This window comes from Pseudophryne corroboree, assembly GCF_028390025.1.
Source record: "Pseudophryne corroboree isolate aPseCor3 chromosome 3 unlocalized genomic scaffold, aPseCor3.hap2 SUPER_3_unloc_26, whole genome shotgun sequence".
Classification (NCBI taxonomy): Eukaryota; Metazoa; Chordata; class Amphibia; order Anura; family Myobatrachidae; genus Pseudophryne; species Pseudophryne corroboree.
In genome coordinates this window covers 1-27679 of record NW_026967515.1, presented here as the reverse complement: position 1 = coordinate 27679, position 27679 = coordinate 1, and positions in this window count along the sequence as shown.

The following is a 27679-nucleotide window of genomic DNA, read 5'->3' as shown; positions in this document are numbered from 1 at the left end:
ATACAGTAACACCAGGGGACGTGTCTGGGTGATGACTGGAGAGGTGACTGCCGGGAATGGGACATTATATAGTAACACTAGGGGATATGTCTGGGTGATGACTGAAGAGGTGACTGTCGGGAATGGGACATTATACAGTAACACCAGGGGATGAGTCTAGGTGATGACTGGAGAGGTGACTGCCGGGAATGGGACATTATACAGTAACACCAGGGGACGTATCTGGGTGATGACTGGAGAGGTGACTGCCGGGAATGGGACATTATATAGTAACACTAGGGGATATGTCTGGGTGATGACTGAAGAGGTGACTGTCGGGAATGGGACATTATACAGTAGCACCAGGGGATGAGTCTAGGTGATGACTGGAGAGGTGACTGCCAGGAATGGGACATTATACAGTAACACCAGGGGACGTGTCTGGGTGATGACTGGAGAGGTGACTACCGGGAATGGGACATTATACTGTAACACCAGGGGACGTGTCTGGGTGATGACTGGAGAGGTGACTGCTGGGAATGGGGCATTATACTGTAACACCAGGGGACATGTCTTGGTGATGACTGGAGAGGTGACTGCTGGGAATGGGGCATTATACAGTAACACCAGGGGACGTGTCTGGGTGATGACTGGAGAGGTGACTGCTGGGAATGGGACATTATACAGTAACACCAGGGGATGTGTCTGGGTGATGACTGGAGAGGTGACTGCTGGGAATGGGACATTATACAGTAACACCAGGGGATGAGTCTGGGTGATGACTGGAGAGGTGACTGCTGGGAATGGGACATTATACAGTAACACCAGGGGATGTGTCCGGGTGATGACTGGAGAGGTGACTGCTGGGAATGGGGCATTATACAGTAACACCAGGGGATGTGTCTGGGTGATGACTGGAGAGGTGACTGCTGGGAATGGGACATTATACAGTAACACCAGGGGATGTGTCTGGGTGATGACTGGAGAGGTGACTGCTGGGAATGGGACATTATACAGTAACTCCACGGGATGTGTCTGGGTGATGACTGGAGAGGTGACTGCTGGGAATGGGACATTATACAGTAACACCAGGGGACGTGTCTGGGTGATGACTGGAGAGGTGATTGCTGGGAATGGGACATTATACAGTAACACCAGGGAATGTATCTGGGTGATGACTGGTGAGGTGACTGCTGGGAATGGGACATTATACAGTAACACCAGGGGACATGTCTGGGTGATGACTGGAGAGGAGACTGCTGGGAATGGGGCATTATACAGTAACACCAGGGGATGAGTCTAGGTGATGACTGGAGAGGTGACTGCCGGGAATGGGACATAATACAGTAACACCAGGGGACGTGTCTGGGTGATGACTGGAGAGGTGACTGCCGGGAATGGGACATTATACAGTAACACCAGGGGATGTGTCTGGGTGATGACTGGAGAGGTGACTGCCGGGAATAGGACATTATACAGTAACACCAGGGGACGTGTCTGGGTGATGACTGGAGAGGTGACTGCCGGGAATGGGACATTATATAGTAACACTAGGGGATATGTCTGGGTGATGACTGAAGAGGTGACTGTCGGGAATGGGACATTATACAGTAACACCAGGGGATGAGTCTAGGTGATGACTGGAGAGGTGACTGTCGGGAATGGGACATTATACAGTAACACCAGGGGACGTATCTGGGTGATGACTGGAGAGGTGACTGCCGGGAATGGGACATTATATAGTAACACTAGGGGATATGTCTGGGTGATGACTGAAGAGGTGACTGTCGGGAATGGGACATTATACAGTAGCACCAGGGGATGAGTCTAGGTGATGACTGGAGAGGTGACTGCCAGGAATGGGACATTATACAGTAACACCAGGGGACGTGTCTGGGTGATGACTGGAGAGGTGACTACCGGGAATGGGACATTATACTGTAACACCAGGGGACGTGTCTGGGTGATGACTGGAGAGGTGACTGCTGGGAATGGGGCATTATACTGTAACACCAGGGGACATGTCTGGGTGATGACTGGAGAGGTGACTGCTGGGAATGGGGCATTATACAGTAACACCAGGGGACGTGTCTGGGTGATGACTGGAGAGGTGACTGCTGGGAATGGGACATTATACAGTAACACCAGGGGATGTGTCTGGGTGATGACTGGAGAGGTGACTGCTGGGAATGGGACATTATACAGTAACACCAGGGGATGTGTCCGGGTGATGACTGGAGAGGTGACTGCTGGGAATGGGGCATTATACAGTAACACCAGGGGATGTGTCTGGGTGATGACTGGAGAGGTGACTGCTGGGAATGGGACATTATACAGTAACACCAGGGGATGTGTCTGGGTGATGACTGGAGAGGTGACTGCTGGGAATGGGACATTATACAGTAACACCAGGGGACGTGTCTGGGTGATGACTGGAGAGGTGACTGCTGGGAATGGGACATTATACAGTAACTCCACGGGATGTGTCTGGGTGATGACTGGAGAGGTGACTGCTGGGAATGGGACATTATACAGTAACTCCACGGGATGTGTCTGGGTGATGACTGGAGAGGTGACTGCTGGGAATTGGGCATTATACAGTAACACCAGGGGACGTGTCTGGTTGATGACTGGGGAGGTGACTGCCGGGAATGGGACATTATACAGTAACACCAGGGGACGTGTCTGGTTGATGACTGGGGAGGTGACTGCTGGGAATAGGACATTATACAGTAACACCAGGGGACGTGTCTGGGTGATGACTGAAGAGGTGACTGCTGGGAGTGGGACATTATACAGTAACACTGGGGGATGTGTCTGGGTGATGACTGGAGAGGTGACTGCTGGGAATGGGGCATTATACAGTAACTCCACGGGATGTGTCTGGGTGATGACTGGAGAGGTGACTGCTGGGAATGGGACATTATACAGTAACACCAGGGGATGTGTCTGGGTGATGATTGGAGAGGTGACTGCTGTGAATTACACATTATACAGTAACACCAGGGGACGTGTCTGGGTGGTGACTGCTGGGAATGGGACATTATACAGTAACACCAGGGGACGTGTCTGGGTGATGACTGGAGAGGTGACTGCTGGGAATGGGACATTATACAGTAACACCAGGGGATGTGTCTGGGTGATGACTGGAGAGGTGACTGCTAGGAATGGGACATTATACAGTAACACCAGGGGATGTGTCTGGGTGGTGAGTGGAGAGGTGACTGCCGGGAATGGGGCCTTACACAGTAACACGGGGGGACGTGTCTGGGTGATGACTGGAGAGGTGACTGCTGGGAATGGGACATTATACAGTAACACCAGGGGATGTGTCTGGGTGATGACTGGAGAGGTGACTGCTGGGAATGGGACATTATACAGTAACACCAGGGGACGTGTCTGGGTGATGACTGGAGAGGTGACTGCTGGGAATGGGGCATTATACAGTAACACCAGGGGACGTGTCTGGGAGATGACTTGAGAGGTGACTGCTGGGAATGGGACATTATACAGTAACACCGGGGGATGTGTCTGGGTGATGACTGGAGAGGTGACTGCCGGGAATAGGACATTATACAGTAACACCAGGGGACGTGTCTGGGTGATGACTGGAGAGGTGACTGCCGGGAATGGGACATTATATAGTAACACTAGGGGATATGTCTGGGTGATGACTGAAGAGGTGACTGTCGGGAATGGGACATTATACAGTAACACCAGGGGATGAGTCTAGGTGATGACTGGAGAGGTGACTGCCGGGAATGGGACATTATACAGTAACACCAGGGGACGTATCTGGGTGATGACTGGAGAGGTGACTGCCGGGAATGGGACATTATATAGTAACACTAGGGGATATGTCTGGGTGATGACTGAAGAGGTGACTGTCGGGAATGGGACATTATACAGTAGCACCAGGGGATGAGTCTAGGTGATGACTGGAGAGGTGACTGCCAGGAATGGGACATTATACAGTAACACCAGGGGACGTGTCTGGGTGATGACTGGAGAGGTGACTGCTGGGAATGGGGCATTATACTGTAACACCAGGGGACATGTCTGGGTGATGACTGGAGAGGTGACTGCTGGGAATGGGGCATTATACAGTTACACCAGGGGACGTGTCTGGGTGATGACTGGAGAGGTGACTGCTGGGAATGGGACATTATACAGTAACACCAGGGGATGTGTCTGGGTGATGACTGGAGAGGTGACTGCTGGGAATGGGACATTATACAGTAACACCAGGGGATGTGTCCGGGTGATGACTGGAGAGGTGACTGCTGGGAATGGGGCATTATACAGTAACACCAGGGGATGTGTCTGGGTGATGACTGGAGAGGTGACTGCTGGGAATGGGACATTATACAGTAACACCAGGGGATGTGTCTGGGTGATGACTGGAGAGGTGACTGCTGGGAATGGGACATTATACAGTAACACCAGGGGACGTGTCTGGGTGATGACTGGAGAGGTGACTGCTGGGAATGGGGCATTATACAGTAACACCAGGGGATGTGTCTGGGTGATGACTGGAGAGGTGACTGCTGGGAATGGGGCATTATACAGTAACACCAGGGGATGTGTCTGGGTGATGACTGGAGAGGTGACTGCTGGGAATGGGACATTATACAGTAACACCAGGGGACGTGTCTGGGTGATGACTGTAGAGGTGACTGCTGGGAATGGGACATTATACAGTAACACCAGGGGACATGTCTGGGTGATGACTGGAGAGGAGACTGCTGGGAATGGGGTATTATACAGTAACACCAGGGGATGTGTCTGGGTGATGACTGGAGAGGTGACTGCCGGGAATGGGACATTATACAGTAACACCAGGGGACGTGTCTGGGTGATGACTGGAGAGGTGACTGCTGGGAATGAGGCATTATACAGTAACACCAGGGGACGTGTCTGGGTGATGACTGGAGAGGTGACTGCTGGGAATGGGACCTTATACAGTAACACCAGGGGATGTGTCTGGGTGATGACTGGAGAGGTGACTGCTGGGAATGGGACATTATACAGTAACACCAGGGGATGTGTCTGGGTGATGACTGGAGAGGTGACTGCTGGGAATGGGGCATTATACAGTAACACCAGGGGACGTGTCTGGGTGATGACTGGAGAGGTGACTGCTGGGAATGGGACATTATACAGTAACACCAGGGGACGTGTCTGGGTGATGACTGGAGAGGTGACTGCTGGGAATGGGGCATTATACAGTAACTCCACGGGATGTGTCTGGGTGATGACTGGAGAGGTGACTGCTGGGAATGGGACATTATACAGTAACTCCACGGGATGTGTCTGGGTGATGACTGGAGAGGTGACTGCTGGGAATGGGACATTATACAGTAACTCCACGGGATGTGTCTGGGTGATGACTGGAGAGGTGACTGCTGGGAATTGGGCATTATACAGTAACACCAGGGGACGTGTCTGGTTGATGACTGGGGAGGTGACTGCCGGGAATGGGACATTATACAGTAACACCAGGGGACGTGTCTGGTTGATGACTGGGGAGGTGACTGCTGGGAATAGGACATTATACAGTAACACCAGGGGACGTGTCTGGGTGATGACTGAAGAGGTGACTGCTGGGAGTGGGACATTATACAGTAACACTGGGGGATGTGTCTGGGTGATGACTGGAGAGGTGACTGCTGGGAATGGGGCATTATACAGTAACTCCACGGGATGTGTCTGGGTGATGACTGGAGAGGTGACTGCTGGGAATGGGACATTATACAGTAACACCAGGGGATGTGTCTGGGTGATGATTGGAGAGGTGACTGCTGTGAATTACACATTATACAGTAACACCAGGGGACGTGTCTGGGTGGTGACTGCTGGGAATGGGACATTATACAGTAACACCAGGGGACGTGTCTGGGTGATGACTGGAGAGGTGACTGCTGGGAATGGGACATTATACAGTAACACCAGGGGATGTGTCTGGGTGATGACTGGAGAGGTGACTGCTAGGAATGGGACATTATACAGTAACACCAGGGGATGTGTCTGGGTGGTGAGTGGAGAGGTGACTGCCGGGAATGGGGCCTTACACAGTAACACGGGGGGACGTGTCTGGGTGATGACTGGAGAGGTGACTGCTGGGAATGGGACATTATACAGTAACACCAGGGGATGTGTCTGGGTGATGACTGGAGAGGTGACTGCTGGGAATGGGACATTATACAGTAACACCAGGGGATGTGTCTGGGTGATGACTGGAGAGGTGACTGCTGGGAATGGGGCATTATACAGTAACTCCACGGGATGTGTCTGGGTGATGACTGGAGAGGTGACTGCTGGGAATGGGACATTATACAGTAACACCGGGGGATGTGTCTGGGTGATGACTGGAGAGGTGACTGCTGGGAATGGGACATTATACAGTAACACCAGGGGACGTGTCTGGATGATGACTGGAGAGGTGACTGCTGGGAATGGGGCATTATACAGTAACTCCACGGGATGTGTCTGGGTGATGACTGGAGAGGTGACTGCTGGGAATGGGACATTATACAGTTACTCCACGGGATGTGTCTGGGTGATGACTGGAGAGGTGACTGCTGGGAATGGGACATTATACAGTAACACCAGGGGACGTGTCTGGGTGATGACTGGAGAGGTGATTGCTGGGAATGGGACATTATACAGTAACACCAGGGAATGTATCTGGGTGATGACTGGTGAGGTGACTGCTGGGAATGGGACATTATACAGTAACACCAGGGGACATGTCTGGGTGATGACTGGAGAGGAGACTGCTGGGAATGGGGCATTATACAGTAACACCAGGGGATGAGTCTAGGTGATGACTGGAGAGGTGACTGCCGGGAATGGGACATAATACAGTAACACCAGGGGACGTGTCTGGGTGATGACTGGAGAGGTGACTGCCGGGAATGGGACATTATACAGTAACACCAGGGGATGTGTCTGGGTGATGACTGGAGAGGTGACTGCCGGGAATAGGACATTATACAGTAACACCAGGGGACGTGTCTGGGTGATGACTGGAGAGGTGACTGCCGGGAATGGGACATTATATAGTAACACTAGGGGATATGTCTGGGTGATGACTGAAGAGGTGACTGTCGGGAATGGGACATTATACAGTAACACCAGGGGATGAGTCTAGGTGATGACTGGAGAGGTGACTGCCGGGAATGGGACATTATACAGTAACACCAGGGGACGTATCTGGGTGATGACTGGAGAGGTGACTGCCGGGAATGGGACATTATATAGTAACACTAGGGGATATGTCTGGGTGATGACTGAAGAGGTGACTGTCGGGAATGGGACATTATACAGTAGCACCAGGGGATGAGTCTAGGTGATGACTGGAGAGGTGACTGCCAGGAATGGGACATTATACAGTAACACCAGGGGACGTGTCTGGGTGATGACTGGAGAGGTGACTACCGGGAATGGGACATTATACTGTAACACCAGGGGACGTGTCTGGGTGATGACTGGAGAGGTGACTGCTGGGAATGGGGCATTATACTGTAACACCAGGGGACATGTCTGGGTGATGACTGGAGAGGTGACTGCTGGGAATGGGGCATTATACAGTAACACCAGGGGACGTGTCTGGGTGATGACTGGAGAGGTGACTGCTGGGAATGGGACATTATACAGTAACACCAGGGGATGTGTCTGGGTGATGACTGGAGAGGTGACTGCTGGGAATGGGACATTATACAGTAACACCAGGGGATGTGTCCGGGTGATGACTGGAGAGGTGACTGCTGGGAATGGGGCATTATACAGTAACACCAGGGGATGTGTCTGGGTGATGACTGGAGAGGTGACTGCTGGGAATGGGACATTATACAGTAACACCAGGGGATGTGTCTGGGTGATGACTGGAGAGGTGACTGCTGGGAATGGGACATTATACAGTAAAACCAGGGGACGTGTCTGGGTGATGACTGGAGAGGTGACTGCTGGGAATGGGGCATTATACAGTAACACCAGGGGATGTGTCTGGGTGATGACTGGAGAGGTGACTGCTGGGAATGGGGCATTATACAGTAACACCAGGGGATGTGTCTGGGTGATGACTGGAGAGGTGACTGCTGGGAATGGGACATTATACAGTAACACCAGGGGACGTGTCTGGGTGATGACTGGAGAGGTGACTGCTGGGAATGGGACATTATACAGTAACACCAGGGGACATGTCTGGGTGATGACTGGAGAGGAGACTGCTGGGAATGGGGCATTATACAGTAACACCAGGGGATGTGTCTGGGTGATGACTGGAGAGGTGACTGCCGGGAATGGGACATTATACAGTAACACCAGGGGACGTGTCTGGGTGATGACTGGAGAGGTGACTGCTGGGAATGAGGCATTATACAGTAACACCAGGGGACGTGTCTGGGTGATGACTGGAGAGGTGACTGCTGGGAATGGGACCTTATACAGTAACACCAGGGGATGTGTCTGGGTGATGACTGGAGAGGTGACTGCTGGGAATGGGACATTATACAGTAACACCAGGGGATGTGTCTGGGTGATGACTGGAGAGGTGACTGCTGGGAATGGGGCATTATACAGTAACACCAGGGGACGTGTCTGGGTGATGACTGGAGAGGTGACTGCTGGGAATGGGACATTATACAGTAACACCAGGGGACGTGTCTGGGTGATGACTGGAGAGGTGACTGCTGGGAATGGGGCATTATACAGTAACTCCAGGGGATGTGTCTGGGTGATGACTGGAGAGGTGACTGCTGGGAATGGGGCATTATACAGTAACTCCACGGGATGTGTCTGGGTGATGACTGGAGAGGTGACTGCTGGGAATGGGACATTATACAGTAACTCCACGGGATGTGTCTGGGTGATGACTGGAGAGGTGACTGCTGGGAATGGGACATTATACAGTAACTCCACGGGATGTGTCTGGGTGATGACTGGAGAGGTGACTGCTGGGAATTGGGCATTATACAGTAACACCAGGGGACGTGTCTGGTTGATGACTGGGGAGGTGACTGCCGGGAATGGGACATTATACAGTAACACCAGGGGACGTGTCTGGTTGATGACTGGGGAGGTGACTGCTGGGAATAGGACATTATACAGTAACACCAGGGGACGTGTCTGGGTGATGACTGAAGAGGTGACTGCTGGGAGTGGGACATTATACAGTAACACTGGGGGATGTGTCTGGGTGATGACTGGAGAGGTGACTGCTGGGAATGGGGCATTATACAGTAACTCCACGGGATGTGTCTGGGTGATGACTGGAGAGGTGACTGCTGGGAATGGGACATTATATAGTAACACCAGGGGATGTGTCTGGGTGATGATTGGAGAGGTGACTGCTGTGAATTACACATTATACAGTAACACCAGGGGACGTGTCTGGGTGGTGACTGCTGGGAATGGGACATTATACAGTAACACCAGGGGACGTGTCTGGGTGATGACTGGAGAGGTGACTGCTGGGAATGGGACATTATACAGTAACACCAGGGGATGTGTCTGGGTGATGACTGGAGAGGTGACTGCTAGGAATGGGACATTATACAGTAACACCAGGGGATGTGTCTGGGTGGTGAGTGGAGAGGTGACTGCCGGGAATGGGGCCTTACACAGTAACACGGGGGGACGTGTCTGGGTGATGACTGGAGAGGTGACTGCTGGGAATGGGACATTATACAGTAACACCAGGGGATGTGTCTGGGTGATGACTGGAGAGGTGACTGCTGGGAATGGGACATTATACAGTAACACCAGGGGACGTGTCTGGGTGATGACTGGAGAGGTGACTGCTGGGAATGGGGCATTATACAGTAACACCAGGGGACGTGTCTGGGAGATGACTGGAGAGGTGACTGCTGGGAATGGGACATTATACAGTAACACCGGGGGATGTGTCTGGGTGATGACTGGAGAGGTGACTGCTGGGAATGGGACATTATACAGTAACACCAGGGGACGTGTCTGGATGATGACTGGAGAGGTGACTGCTGGGAATGGGGCATTATACAGTAACTCCACGGGATGTGTCTGGGTGATGACTGGAGAGGTGACTGCTGGGAATGGGACATTATACAGTAACTCCACGGGATGTGTCTGGGTGATGACTGGAGAGGTGACTGCTGGGAATGGGACATTATACAGTAACACCAGGGGACGTGTCTGGGTGATGACTGGAGAGGTGATTGCTGGGAATGGGACATTATACAGTAACACCAGGGAATGTATCTGGGTGATGACTGGTGAGGTGACTGCTGGGAATGGGACATTATACAGTAACACCAGGGGACATGTCTGGGTGATGACTGGAGAGGAGACTGCTGGGAATGGGGCATTATACAGTAACACCAGGGGATGAGTCTAGGTGATGACTGGAGAGGTGACTGCCGGGAATGGGACATAATACAGTAACACCAGGGGACGTGTCTGGGTGATGACTGGAGAGGTGACTGCCGGGAATGGGACATTATACAGTAACACCAGGGGATGTGTCTGGGTGATGACTGGAGAGGTGACTGCCGGGAATAGGACATTATACAGTAACACCAGGGGACGTGTCTTGGTGATGACTGGAGAGGTGACTGCCGGGAATGGGACATTATATAGTAACACTAGGGGATATGTCTGGGTGATGACTGAAGAGGTGACTGTCGGGAATGGGACATTATACAGTAACACCAGGGGATGAGTCTAGGTGATGACTGGAGAGGTGACTGCCGGGAATGGGACATTATACAGTAACACCAGGGGACGTATCTGGGTGATGACTGGAGAGGTGACTGCCGGGAATGGGACATTATATAGTAACACTAGGGGATATGTCTGGGTGATGACTGAAGAGGTGACTGTCGGGAATGGGACATTATACAGTAGCACCAGGGGATGAGTCTAGGTGATGACTGGAGAGGTGACTGCCAGGAATGGGACATTATACAGTAACACCAGGGGACGTGTCTGGGTGATGACTGGAGAGGTGACTACCGGGAATGGGACATTATACTGTAACACCAGGGGACGTGTCTGGGTGATGACTGGAGAGGTGACTGCTGGGAATGGGGCATTATACTGTAACACCAGGGGACATGTCTGGGTGATGACTGGAGAGGTGACTGCTGGGAATGGGGCATTATACAGTAACACCAGGGGACGTGTCTGGGTGATGACTGGAGAGGTGACTGCTGGGAATGGGACATTATACAGTAACACCAGGGGATGTGTCTGGGTGATGACTGGAGAGGTGACTGCTGGGAATGGGACATTATACAGTAACACCAGGGGATGTGTCCGGGTGATGACTGGAGAGGTGACTGCTGGGAATGGGGCATTATACAGTAACACCAGGGGATGTGTCTGGGTGATGACTGGAGAGGTTACTGCTGGGAATGGGACATTATACAGTAACACCAGGGGATGTGTCTGGGTGATGACTGGAGAGGTGACTGCTGGGAATGGGCCATTATACAGTAACACCAGGGGACGTGTCTGGGTGATGACTGGAGAGGTGACTGCTGGGAATGGGACATTATACAGTAACACCAGGGGACATGTCTGGGTGATGACTGGAGAGGAGACTGCTGGGAATGGGGCATTATACAGTAACACCAGGGGATGTGTCTGGGTGATGACTGGAGAGGTGACTGCCGGGAATGGGACATTATACAGTAACACCAGGGGACGTGTCTGGGTGATGACTGGAGAGGTGACTGCTGGGAATGAGGCATTATACAGTAACACCAGGGGACGTGTCTGGGTGATGACTGGAGAGGTGACTGCTGGGAATAGGACATTATACAGTAACACCAGGGGACGTGTCTGGGTGATGACTGGAGAGGTGATTGCTGGGAATGGGACATTATACAGTAACACCAGGGAATGTATCTGGGTGATGACTGGTGAGGTGACTGCTGGGAATGGGACATTATACAGTAACACCAGGGGACATGTCTGGGTGATGACTGGAGAGGAGACTGCTGGGAATGAGGCATTATACAGTAACACCAGGGGACGTGTCTGGGTGATGACTGGAGAGGTGACTGCTGGGAATGGGGCATTATACAGTAACTCCACGGGATGTGTCTGGGTGATGACTGGAGAGGTGACTGCTGGGAATGGGGCATTATACAGTAACTCCACGGGATGTGTCTGGGTGATGACTGGAGAGGTGACTGCTGGGAATGGGACATTATACAGTAACTCCACGGGATGTGTCTGGGTGATGACTGGAGAGGTGACTGCTGGGAAAGGGACATTATACAGTAACTCCACGGGATGTGTCTGGGTGATGACTGGAGAGGTGACTGCTGGGAATTGGGCATTATACAGTAACACCAGGGGACGTGTCTGGTTGATGACTGGGGAGGTGACTGCCGGGAATGGGACATTATACAGTAACACCAGGGGACGTGTCTGGTTGATGACTGGGGAGGTGACTGCTGGGAATAGGACATTATACAGTAACACCAGGGGACGTGTCTGGGTGATGACTGAAGAGGTGACTGCTGGGAGTGGGACATTATACAGTAACACTGGGGTATGTGTCTGGGTGATGACTGGAGAGGTGACTGCTGGGAATGGGGCATTATACAGTAACACCAGGGGACGTGTCTGGGTGATGACTGGAGAGGTGACTGCTGGGAATGGGACATTATACAGTAACACCAGGGGATGTGTCTGGGTGATGACTGGAGAGGTGACTGCTGGGAATGGGACATTATACAGTAACACCAGGGGATGTGTCCGGGTGATGACTGGAGAGGTGACTGCTGGGAATGGGGCATTATACAGTAACACCAGGGGATGTGTCTGGGTGATGACTGGAGAGGTGACTGCTGGGAATGGGACATTATACAGTAACACCAGGGGATGTGTCTGGGTGATGACTGGAGAGGTGACTGCTGGGAATGGGACATTATACAGTAACACCAGGGGACGTGTCTGGGTGATGACTGGAGAGGTGACTGCTGGGAATGGGGCATTATACAGTAACACCAGGGGATGTGTCTGGGTGATGACTGGAGAGGTGACTGCTGGGAATGGGGCATTATACAGTAACACCAGGGGATGTGTCTGGGTGATGACTGGAGAGGTGACTGCTGGGAATGGGACATTATACAGTAACACCAGGGGACGTGTCTGGGTGATGACTGGAGAGGTGACTGCTGGGAATGGGACATTATACAGTAACACCAGGGGACATGTCTGGGTGATGACTGGAGAGGAGACTGCTGGGAATGGGGCATTATACAGTAACACCAGGGGATGTGTCTGGGTGATGACTGGAGAGGTGACTGCCGGGAATGGGACATTATACAGTAACACCAGGGGACGTGTCTGGGTGATGACTGGAGAGGTGACTGCTGGGAATGAGGCATTATACAGTAACACCAGGGGACGTGTCTGGGTGATGACTGGAGAGGTGACTGCTGGGAATGGGACCTTATACAGTAACACCAGGGGATGTGTCTGGGTGATGACTGGAGAGGTGACTGCTGGGAATGGGACATTATACAGTAACACCAGGGGATGTGTCTGGGTGATGACTGGAGAGGTGACTGCTGGGAATGGGGCATTATACAGTAACACCAGGGGACGTGTCTGGGTGATGACTGGAGAGGTGACTGCTGGGAATGGGACATTATACAGTAACACCAGGGGACGTGTCTGGGTGATGACTGGAGAGGTGACTGCTGGGAATGGGGCATTATACAGTAACTCCACGGGATGTGTCTGGGTGATGACTGGAGAGGTGACTGCTGGGAATGGGGCATTATACAGTAACTCCACGGGATGTGTCTGGGTGATGACTGGAGAGGTGACTGCTGGGAATGGGACATTATACAGTAACTCCACGGGATGTGTCTGGGTGATGACTGGAGAGGTGACTGCTGGGAATGGGACATTATACAGTAACTCCACGGGATGTGTCTGGGTGATGACTGGAGAGGTGACTGCTGGGAATTGGGCATTATACAGTAACACCAGGGGACGTGTCTGGTTGATGACTGGGGAGGTGACTGCCGGGAATGGGACATTATACAGTAACACCAGGGGACGTGTCTGGTTGATGACTGGGGAGGTGACTGCTGGGAATAGGACATTATACAGTAACACCAGGGGACGTGTCTGGGTGATGACTGAAGAGGTGACTGCTGGGAGTGGGACATTATACAGTAACACTGGGGGATGTGTCTGGGTGATGACTGGAGAGGTGACTGCTGGGAATGGGGCATTATACAGTAACTCCACGGGATGTGTCTGGGTGATGACTGGAGAGGTGACTGCTGGGAATGGGACATTATATAGTAACACCAGGGGATGTGTCTGGGTGATGATTGGAGAGGTGACTGCTGTGAATTACACATTATACAGTAACACCAGGGGACGTGTCTGGGTGGTGACTGCTGGGAATGGGACATTATACAGTAACACCAGGGGACGTGTCTGGGTGATGACTGGAGAGGTGACTGCTGGGAATGGGACATTATACAGTAACACCAGGGGATGTGTCTGGGTGATGACTGGAGAGGTGACTGCTAGGAATGGGACATTATACAGTAACACCAGGGGATGTGTCTGGGTGGTGAGTGGAGAGGTGACTGCCGGGAATGGGGCCTTACACAGTAACACGGGGGGACGTGTCTGGGTGATGACTGGAGAGGTGACTGCTGGGAATGGGACATTATACAGTAACACCAGGGGATGTGTCTGGGTGATGACTGGAGAGGTGACTGCTGGGAATGGGACATTATACAGTAACACCAGGGGACGTGTCTGGGTGATGACTGGAGAGGTGACTGCTGGGAATGGGGCATTATACAGTAACACCAGGGGACGTGTCTGGGAGATGACTGGAGAGGTGACTGCTGGGAATGGGACATTATACAGTAACACCGGGGGATGTGTCTGGGTGATGACTGGAGAGGTGACTGCTGGGAATGGGACATTATACAGTAACACCAGGGGACGTGTCTGGATGATGACTGGAGAGGTGACTGCTGGGAATGGGGCATTATACAGTAACTCCACGGGATGTGTCTGGGTGATGACTGGAGAGGTGACTGCTGGGAATGGGACATTATACAGTAACTCCACGGGATGTGTCTGGGTGATGACTGGAGAGGTGACTGCTGGGAATGGGACATTATACAGTAACACCAGGGGACGTGTCTGGGTGATGACTGGAGAGGTGATTGCTGGGAATGGGACATTATACAGTAACACCAGGGAATGTATCTGGGTGATGACTGGTGAGGTGACTGCTGGGAATGGGACATTATACAGTAACACCAGGGGACATGTCTGGGTGATGACTGGAGAGGAGACTGCTGGGAATGGGGCATTATACAGTAACACCAGGGGATGAGTCTAGGTGATGACTGGAGAGGTGACTGCCGGGAATGGGACATAATACAGTAACACCAGGGGACGTGTCTGGGTGATGACTGGAGAGGTGACTGCCGGGAATGGGACATTATACAGTAACACCAGGGGATGTGTCTGGGTGATGACTGGAGAGGTGACTGCCGGGAATAGGACATTATACAGTAACACCAGGGGACGTGTCTGGGTGATGACTGGAGAGGTGACTGCCGGGAATGGGACATTATATAGTAACACTAGGGGATATGTCTGGGTGATGACTGAAGAGGTGACTGTCGGGAATGGGACATTATACAGTAACACCAGGGGATGAGTCTAGGTGATGACTGGAGAGGTGACTGCCGGGAATGGGACATTATACAGTAACACCAGGGGACGTATCTGGGTGATGACTGGAGAGGTGACTGCCGGGAATGGGACATTATATAGTAACACTAGGGGATATGTCTGGGTGATGACTGAAGAGGTGACTGTCGGGAATGGGACATTATACAGTAGCACCAGGGGATGAGTCTAGGTGATGACTGGAGAGGTGACTGCCAGGAATGGGACATTATACAGTAACACCAGGGGACGTGTCTGGGTGATGACTGGAGAGGTGACTACCGGGAATGGGACATTATACTGTAACACCAGGGGATGTGTCTGGGTAATGACTGGAGAGGTGACTGCTGGGAATGGGACATTATACAGTAACACCAGGGGATGTGTCCGGGTGATGACTGGAGAGGTGACTGCTGGGAATGGGGCATTATACAGTAACACCAGGGGATGTGTCTGGGTGATGACTGGAGAGGTGACTGCTGGGAATGGGACATTATACAGTAACACCAGGGGATGTGTCTGGGTGATGACTGGAGAGGTGACTGCTGGGAATGGGACATTATACAGTAACACCAGGGGACGTGTCTGGGTGATGACTGGAGAGGTGACTGCTGGGAATGGGACATTATACAGTAACACCAGGGGATGTGTCTGGGTGATGACTGGAGAGGTGACTGCTGGGAATGGGGCATTATACTGTAACACCAGGGGACATGTCTGGGTGATGACTGGAGAGGTGACTGCTGGGAATGGGGCATTATACAGTAACACCAGGGGACGTGTCTGGGTGATGACTGGAGAGGTGACTGCTGGGAATGGGACATTATACAGTAACACCAGGGGATGTGTCTGGGTAATGACTGGAGAGGTGACTGCTGGGAATGGGACATTATACAGTAACACCAGGGGATGTGTCCGGGTGATGACTGGAGAGGTGACTGCTGGGAATGGGGCATTATACAGTAACACCAGGGGATGTGTCTGGGTGATGACTGGAGAGGTGACTGCTGGGAATGGGACATTATACAGTAACACCAGGGGATGTGTCTGGGTGATGACTGGAGAGGTGACTGCTGGGAATGGGACATTATACAGTAACACCAGGGGACGTGTCTGGGTGATGACTGGAGAGGTGACTGCTGGGAATGGGGCATTATACAGTAACACCAGGGGATGTGTCTGGGTGATGACTGGAGAGGTGACTGCTGGGAATGGGGCATTATACAGTAACACCAGGGGATGTGTCTGGGTGATGACTGGAGAGGTGACTGCTGGGAATGGGACATTATACAGTAACACCAGGGGACGTGTCTGGGTGATGACTGGAGAGGTGACTGCTGGGAATGGGACATTATACAGTAACACCAGGGGACATGTCTGGGTGATGACTGGAGAGGAGACTGCTGGGAATGGGGCATTATACAGTAACACCAGGGGATGTGTCTGGGTGATGACTGGAGAGGTGACTGCCGGGAATGGGACATTATACAGTAACACCAGGGGACGTGTCTGGGTGATGACTGGAGAGGTGACTGCTGGGAATGAGGCATTATACAGTAACACCAGGGGACGTGTCTGGGTGATGACTGGAGAGGTGACTGCTGGGAATGGGACCTTATACAGTAACACCAGGGGATGTGTCTGGGTGATGACTGGAGAGGTGACTGCTGGGAATGGGACATTATACAGTAACACCAGGGGATGTGTCTGGGTGATGACTGGAGAGGTGACTGCTGGGAATGGGGCATTATACAGTAACACCAGGGGACGTGTCTGGGTGATGACTGGAGAGGTGACTGCTGGGAATGGGACATTATACAGTAACACCAGGGGACGTGTCTGGGTGATGACTGGAGAGGTGACTGCTGGGAATGGGGCATTATACAGTAACTCCACGGGATGTGTCTGGGTGATGACTGGAGAGGTGACTGCTGGGAATGGGACATTATACAGTAACTCCACGGGATGTGTCTGGGTGATGACTGGAGAGGTGACTGCTGGAATGGGACATTATACAGTAACTCCACGGGATGTGTCTGGGTGATGACTGGAGAGGTGACTGCTGGGAATTGGGCATTATACAGTAACACCAGGGGACGTGTCTGGTTGATGACTGGGGAGGTGACTGCCGGGAATGGGACATTATACAGTAACACCAGGGGACGTGTCTGGTTGATGACTGGGGAGGTGACTGCTGGGAATAGGACATTATACAGTAACACCAGGGGACGTGTCTGGGTGATGACTGAAGAGGTGACTGCTGGGAGTGGGACATTATACAGTAACACTGGGGGATGTGTCTGGGTGATGACTGGAGAGGTGACTGCTGGGAATGGGGCATTATACAGTAACTCCACGGGATGTGTCTGGGTGATGACTGGAGAGGTGACTGCTGGGAATGGGACATTATACAGTAACACCAGGGGATGTGTCTGGGTGATGATTGGAGAGGTGACTGCTGTGAATTACACATTATACAGTAACACCAGGGGACGTGTCTGGGTGGTGACTGCTGGGAATGGGACATTATACAGTAACACCAGGGGACGTGTCTGGGTGATGACTGGAGAGGTGACTGCTGGGAATGGGACATTATACAGTAACACCAGGGGATGTGTCTGGGTGATGACTGGAGAGGTGACTGCTAGGAATGGGACATTATACAGTAACACCAGGGGATGTGTCTGGGTGGTGAGTGGAGAGGTGACTGCCGGGAATGGGGCCTTACACAGTAACACGGGGGGACGTGTCTGGGTGATGACTGGAGAGGTGACTGCTGGGAATGGGACATTATACAGTAACACCAGGGGATGTGTCTGGGTGATGACTGGAGAGGTGACTGCTGGGAATGGGACATTATACAGTAACACCAGGGGACGTGTCTGGGTGATGACTGGAGAGGTGACTGCTGGGAATGGGGCATTATACAGTAACACCAGGGGACGTGTCTGGGAGATGACTGGAGAGGTGACTGCTGGGAATGGGACATTATACAGTAACACCGGGGGATGTGTCTGGGTGATGACTGGAGAGGTGACTGCCGGGAATAGGACATTATACAGTAACACCAGGGGACGTGTCTGGGTGATGACTGGAGAGGTGACTGCCGGGAATGGGACATTATATAGTAACACTAGGGGATATGTCTGGGTGATGACTGAAGAGGTGACTGTCGGGAATGGGACATTATACAGTAACACCAGGGGATGAGTCTAGGTGATGACTGGAGAGGTGACTGCCGGGAATGGGACATTATACAGTAACACCAGGGGACGTATCTGGGTGATGACTGGAGAGGTGACTGCCGGGAATGGGACATTATATAGTAACACTAGGGGATATGTCTGGGTGATGACTGAAGAGGTGACTGTCGGGAATGGGACATTATACAGTAGCACCAGGGGATGAGTCTAGGTGATGACTGGAGAGGTGACTGCCAGGAATGGGACATTATACAGTAACACCAGGGGACGTGTCTGGGTGATGACTGGAGAGGTGACTACCGGGAATGGGACATTATACTGTAACACCAGGGGACGTGTCTGGGTGATGACTGGAGAGGTGACTGCTGGGAATGGGACATTATACAGTAACACCAGGGGATGTGTCTGGGTGATGACTGGAGAGGTGACTGCTGGAATGGGACATTATACAGTAACACCAGGGGATGTGTCCGGGTGATGACTGGAGAGGTGACTGCTGGGAATGGGGCATTATACAGTAACACCAGGGGATGTGTCTGGGTGATGACTGGAGAGGTGACTGCTGGGAATGGGACATTATACAGTAACACCAGGGGATGTGTCTGGGTGATGACTGGAGAGGTGACTGCTGGGAATGGGACATTATACAGTAACACCAGGGGACGTGTCTGGGTGATGACTGGAGAGGTGACTGCTGGGAATGGGGCATTATACAGTAACACCAGGGGATGTGTCTGGGTGATGACTGGAGAGGTGACTGCTGGGAATGGGACATTATACAGTAACTCCACGGGATGTGTCTGGGTGATGACTGGAGAGGTGACTGCTGGGAATGGGACATTATACAGTAACACCAGGGGACGTGTCTGGGTGATGACTGGAGAGGTGACTGCTGGGAATGGGACATTATACAGTAACACCAGGGGACGTGTCTGGGTGATGACTGGAGAGGAGACTGCTGGGAATGGGGCATTATACAGTAACACCAGGGGATGTGTCTGGGTGATGACTGGAGAGGTGACTGCCGGGAATGGGACATTATACAGTAACACCAGGGGACGTGTCTGGGTGATGACTGGAGAGGTGACTGCTGGGAATGGGACCTTATACAGTAACACCAGGGGATGTGTCTGGGTGATGACTGGAGAGGTGACTGCTGGGAATGGGACATTATACAGTAACACCAGGGGATGTGTCTGGGTGATGACTGGAGAGGTTACTGCTGGGAATGGGGCATTATACAGTAACACCAGGGGACGTGTCTGGGTGATGACTGGAGAGGTGACTGCTGGGAATGGGACATTATACAGTAACACCAGGGGACGTGTCTGGGTGATGACTGGAGAGGTGACTGCTGGGAATGGGGCATTATACAGTAACTCCACGGGATGTGTCTGGGTGATGACTGGAGAGGTGACTGCTGGGAATGGGACATTATACAGTAACTCCACGGGATGTGTCTGGGTGATGACTGGAGAGGTGACTGCTGGGAATGGGACATTATACAGTAACTCCACGGGATGTGTCTGGGTGATGACTGGAGAGGTGACTGCTGGGAATTGGGCATTATACAGTAACACCAGGGGACGTGTCTGGTTGATGACTGGGGAGGTGACTGCCGGGAATGGGACATTATACAGTAACACCAGGGGACGTGTCTGGTTGATGACTGGGGAGGTGACTGCTGGGAATAGGACATTATACAGTAACACCAGGGGACGTGTCTGGGTGATGACTGAAGAGGTGACTGCTGGGAGTGGGACATTATACAGTAACACTGGGGGATGTGTCTGGGTGATGACTGGAGAGGTGACTGCTGGGAATGGGGCATTATACAGTAACTCCACGGGATGTGTCTGGGTGATGACTGGAGAGGTGACTGCTGGGAATGGGACATTATACAGTAACACCAGGGGATGTGTCTGGGTGATGATTGGAGAGGTGACTGCTGTGAATTACACATTATACAGTAACACCAGGGGACGTGTCTGGGTGGTGACTGCTGGGAATGGGACATTATACAGTAACACCAGGGGACGTGTCTGGGTGATGACTGGAGAGGTGACTGCTGGGAATGGGACATTATACAGTAACACCAGGGGATGTGTCTGGGTGATGACTGGAGAGGTGACTGCTAGGAATGGGACATTATACAGTAACACCAGGGGATGTGTCTGGGTGGTGAGTGGAGAGGTGACTGCCGGGAATGGGGCCTTACACAGTAACACGGGGGGACGTGTCTGGGTGATGACTGGAGAGGTGACTGCTGGGAATGGGACATTATACAGTAACACCAGGGGATGTGTCTGGGTGATGACTGGAGAGGTGACTGCTGGGAATGGGACATTATACAGTAACACCAGGGGACGTGTCTGGGTGATGACTGGAGAGGTGACTGCTGGAAATGGGGCATTATACAGTAACACCAGGGGACGTGTCTGGGAGATGACTGGAGAGGTGACTGCTGGGAATGGGACATTATACAGTAACACCGGGGGATGTGTCTGGGTGATGACTGGAGAGGTGACTGCTGGGAATGGGACATTATACAGTAACACCAGGGGACGTGTCTGGATGATGACTGGAGAGGTGACTGCTGGGAATGGGGCATTATACAGTAACTCCACGGGATGTGTCTGGGTGATGACTGGAGAGGTGACTGCTGGGAATGGGACATTATACAGTAACTCCACGGGATGTGTCTGGGTGATGACTGGAGAGGTGACTGCTGGGAATGGGACATTATACAGTAACACCAGGGGACGTGTCTGGGTGATGACTGGAGAGGTGATTGCTGGGAATGGGACATTATACAGTAACACCAGGGAATGTATCTGGGTGATGACTGGTGAGGTGACTGCTGGGAATGGGACATTATACAGTAACACCAGGGGACATGTCTGGGTGATGACTGGAGAGGAGACTGCTGGGAATGGGGCATTATACAGTAACACCAGGGGATGAGTCTAGGTGATGACTGGAGAGGTGACTGCCGGGAATGGGACATAATACAGTAACACCAGGGGACGTGTCTGGGTGATGACTGGAGAGGTGACTGCCGGGAATGGGACATTATACAGTAACACCAGGGGATGTGTCTGGGTGATGACTGGAGAGGTGACTGCCGGGAATAGGACATTATACAGTAACACCAGGGGACGTGTCTGGGTGATGACTGGAGAGGTGACTGCCGGGAATGGGACATTATATAGTAACACTAGGGGATATGTCTGGGTGATGTCTGAAGAGGTGACTGTCGGGAATGGGACATTATACAGTAACACCAGGGGATGAGTCTAGGTGATGACTGGAGAGGTGACTGCCGGGAATGGGACATTATACAGTAACACCAGGGGACGTATCTGGGTGATGACTGGAGAGGTGACTGCCGGGAATGGGACATTATATAGTAACACTAGGGGATATGTCTGGGTGATGACTGAAGAGGTGACTGTCGGGAATGGGACATTATACAGTAGCACCAGGGGATGAGTCTAGGTGATGACTGGAGAGGTGACTGCCAGGAATGGGACATTATACAGTAACACCAGGGGACGTGTCTGGGTGATGACTGGAGAGGTGACTACCGGGAATGGGACATTATACTGTAACACCAGGGGATGTGTCTGGGTGATGACTGGAGAGGTGACTGCTGGGAATGGGGCATTATACTGTAACACCAGGGGACATGTCTGGGTGATGACTGGAGAGGTGACTGCTGAGAATGGGACATTATACAGTTACACCAGGGGATATGTCTGGGTGATGACTGAAGAAGTGACTGCCGGGAATGGCACATTATACAGTAACACCAGGGGATGAGTCTAGGTGATGACTGGAAAGGTGACTGCCGGGAATGGGACATTATACAGTAACACCAGGGGACGTGTCTGGGTAATGACTGGAGAGGTGACTGCCGGGAATGGGACATTATACAGTAACACCAGGGGACGTGTCTGGGTGATGACTGGAGAGGCGACTGCTGGGAATGGGACATTATACAGTAACACCAGGGGACGTGTCTGGGTGATGACTGGAGAGGCGACTGCTGGGAATGGGACATTATACAGTAACACCAGGGGATGTGTCTGGGTGATGACTGGAGAGGTGACTGCTGGGAATGGGACATTATACAGTAACACCAGGGGACGTGTCCGGGTGATGACTGGAGAGGTGACTGCTGGGAATGGGGCATTATACAGTAACACCAGGGGATGTGTCTGGGTGATGACTGGAGAGGTGACTGCTGGGAATGGGACTTTATACTGTAACACCAGGGGACGTGTCTGGGTGATGACTGGAGAGGTGACTGCTGGGAATGGGGCATTATACAGTATCACCAGGGGATGTGTCTGGGTGATGACTGTATCACTGTTCCTATAAGGTGTCCGGATATCACTGTCTATGTCTCCATGCAGGAGGAGGAGTATATAGAGGAACACAGGGGTCTGTACAAGGACGTGATGATGGAGAATCACCGGCCCCTTACATCACTGGGTAAGAGGAGACTGTCATGTATTGTACAGGGGAGAGCAGGTATGGGGGCCTCTATATACACACATCATCTGATAATCACATATATACACTGTACTCAGTCACTGTGTGTCTCCGACAGATGAGCCCAGTAACAGAGATACCCCAGAGAGATGTCCCCGTCCTCTGTATTCCCAGGACTGTACAGAGGAGAATCACAGGATCCCACAGGAGGATCAGGTAGGTGGGATTTAGGGTCTCACCCATTTATCTTATTCACTATTATACTATTATTAATGTATATTGTTTTGTGGGATATTTAGGATGAAGGTCTTACTGACATTAAGATAGAAGATACAGAAGAAGAAGAGACGTATGTGACTGATATAAAGGCAGAAGATATAGAGGGAGAAGAAGAGACGTATGTGACTGATATAAAGACAGAAGATACAGAGGGAGAAGAAGAGACGTATGTGACTGATATAAAGGCAGAAGATATAGAGGGAGAAGAAGAGACGTATGTGACTGATATAAAGGCAGAAGATATAGAGGGAGAAGAAGAGACGTATGTGACTGATATAAAGGCAGAAGATATAGAGGGAGAAGAAGAGACGTATGTGAGGGGTGATCAGCAGTGTAAGGAGGAGGAGATCCCTACAGATATCAGCACAGGTGAGTAATAAACACTTATTACAGGAAAGTGTCACATTTTCTCGTTGCTCAGTCACTACAGCAATCTCTTATACTACACCCTCCTCTGTCAGTACAAACTAATGAGGAATATATTTTTTCCCAGTGTGGGAGTCAGGAGCCATCAGCCCCTATTATACTCCTGTTCCCCACTCACATCATGTCACTGTGTGTTACAAGCCTAGAGATCTGACCAGTCTCCCCCCCCCCCCCCCCACACACTCTCTGGTGTATCTCATACATAAGGAGCCATCAGCCCCTATTATACTCCTGCTCTCCCCCTCACATCATGTCACTGTATGTTACCAGCCAGAGATCTGACCAGTCTCCTCCCCACACTCTCTGGTGTATCTCATACATCAGGAGACATCAGCCCCTATTATACTCCTGCTCTCCCCCTCACATCATGTCACTGTATGTTACCAGCCCAGAGATCTGACCAGTCTCCTCCCCACACTCTCTGGTGTATCTCATACATCAGGAGCCATCAGCCCCTATTATACTCCTGCTCTCTCCTCACATCATGTCACTGTGTGTTACCAGCCCAGAGATCTGACCAGTCTCCTCCCCACACTCTCTGGTGTATCTCATACATCAGGAGCCATCAGCCCCTATTATACTACTGCTCTCCTTCTCACATCATGTCACTGTGTGTTACCCAGCCCAGAGATCTGATCAGTCTCCCTCCCCACGCTCTCTGTTGTATCTCATACATCAGGAGCCATCAGCCCCTATTATACTCCTGCTCTCCTCCTCACATCATGTCACTGTGTGTTACAAGCCTAGAGATCTGACCAGTCTCCCCCCCCCCCCCCCCCCCCCCACACTCTCTGGTGTATCTCATACATCAGGAGCCATCAGCCCCTATTATATTCCTGCTCTCCCCTCACATCATGTCACTGTGTGTTACTAGCCCAGAGATCTGACCAGTCTCCTCCCCACACTCTCTGGTGTATCTTATACATCAGGAGCCATCAGCCCCTATTATACTCCTGCTCTCCCCCCTCACATCATGTCACTGTGTGTTACCAGCCCAAAGATCTGACCAGTCTCCTCCCCACACTCTCTGGTGTATCTTGTACATAAGGAGCCATCAGTCCCTATTATAATCCTGCTCTCCCCCTCACATCATGTCACTGTGTGTTACCAGCCCAGACATCTGACCAGTCTCCTCCCCACACTCTCTGGTGTATCTCATACATCAGGAGCCATCAGCCCCTATTATACTCTTGCTCTCCCCCTCACATCATGTCACTGTTTGTTACCAGCCCAGAGATCTGACCAGTCTCCTCCTCACACTCTCTGGTGTATCTCATACATCAGGAGCCATCAGCCCCTATTATACTCCTGCTCTCCCCCTCACATCATGTCACTGTGTGTTACTAGCCCAGAGATCTGACCAGTCTCCTCCCCACACTCTCTGGTGTATCTCATACCTCAGGAGCCATCATCCCCTATTATACTCCTGCTCTCCCCTCACATCCTGTCACTGTGTGTTACCAGCCCAGAGATCTGACCAGTCTCCTCCCCACACTCTCTGGTGTATCTCATACATCAGGAGCCATCAGCCCCTTTTATACTCCTGCTCCCCCCTTCACATCATGTCTCTGTGTGTTACCCGCCCAGTGATCTGACCAGTCTCCTCCCCACACTCTCTGGTGTATCTCATACATCAGGAGCCATCAGCCCCTATTATACTCCTGCTCTCCCCCTCACATCATGTCAATGTGTGTTACCAGCCCAGAGATCTGACCAGTCTTCTCCCCACACTCTCTGGTGTATCTCATACATCAGGAGCCAGCAGCCCCTATTATAATCCTGCTCCCCCCCTCACATCATGTCACTGTGTGTCACCAGCCCAGAGATCTGACCAGTCTCCTCCCCACACTCTCTGGTGTATCTCATACATCAGGAGCCATCAGCCCCTATTATACTCCTGCTCTCCCCCTCACATCATGTCACTGTGTGTTACCAGCCCAGAGATCTGACGCGTCTCCTCCCCACACTCTCTGGTGTATCTCATACATCAGGAGCCTTCAACCCCTATTATACCCCTGCTCTCCCCCTCACATCATGTCACTGTGTGTTACCAGCCCAGAGATCTGACCAGTCTTCTCTCCACACTCTCTGGTGTATCTCATACATCAGGAGCCATCAGCCCCTATTATACTCCTGCTCTCCCCCTCACATCATGTAACTGTGTGTTACCAGCCCAGAGATCTGACCAGTCTCCTCCCCACACTCTCTGGTGTATCTCATACATCAGGAGCCATCAGCCCTATTATACTCCTGCTCTCCCCTCACATTCAGAATCCTGCACATTCCCTGCTGATTACCTGTCCCCTGGCACTTGGATAACGGCCTTCTCTCTCTAAGTAATCGAGTCTGTCTGGCATGAGGGGCATAGAGAGAAGTGAGGGTGACATATTTATAATGAATTTCTCTTACATCCTAGAGGATGCTGGGGACTCCAAAAGGAACATGGGGTATAGACGGGATCCGCAGGAGCTTGGGCACAGTAAAAAGACTTAATCTGGGTGTGAACTGGCTCCTCCCTCTATGCCCCTCCTCCAGACCTCAGTTAGACTTTGTGCCCAGGAGAGACTGGACACACACTAGGGGAGATCTCCTGAGTTCTCTAAAAGACTTTATGTTAGGTTTTTTATTTTCAGGCAGACCTGCTGGCTACAGGCTCCCTGCATCGTGGGACTGAGGGGAGAGAAGCAGACCTAATTCTTCTTAGTTTAAGGGCTCTGCTTCTCGGCTACTGGACACCATTAGCTCCAGAGGGTTCGATCACTTGTTTCGCCTAGCTGCTTGTTCCCGGAGCCACGCCGTCGCCCCCTCACAGAAGTCAGAAGTCGAGTGAGTATGAGAAGAACAGAAGACTTCAGGACGGCAGAAGACTTCAGTAAAGGTACAGCACAGCGGTGACGCTGTGCTCCATGCTCCCACACACATCACCACAGGTATTTCACTAGGTGCAGGGCGCTGGGGGGGGCACCCTGGGCAGCATGTTACTGGAGTTGAGGGCGGCATAAAGAGATTGTAGGTGCTTCGGCACCCTTTACAGACCCCCGCCGGCATTTTCTTTAAATTTTGAAATTGGCGGGCCTAAGCCCGCCGGGAAGGGGGCGGAGCTTCGTCCCGCAGCTCACGGGCGACATTTTCTCCCTACACGCGGCTGAGGGAGAGACGCTCCCGGGACCTCCACGCTTCTCTACAAAGTAACGGGGGACATTTCCAAAGGGGAGCCGTAGTGTGGTGCTTTAATTTAACAAAGGCAGCGCTGGGTACATATATCGTTTGTGTCGATATATGGGCGCTGGGGTGTGAGCTGGCATACTCCCTCTGTGTCCTCTCTCTGGGCTTCATTGTGGGCCTGTCACCTAGCTGGGACGTTCTGTGTGTTGGGGTGTGTCGGTACTTACGTGTCGGCATGTCTGAGGCTGAATGTTATTCACCAGAGGAGGTGGTTGGGGGTGTGGATGCGGGGCTAGAATTGGGACTGTCGACGCAGCCGACACCTGATTTGCTAGCACTGCTCAATACGATAAATTCCAATGTAGCTTCCTTATCAAAGAGGTTAGATAAGTCTGAGGCACAGACACAGGTGTGGA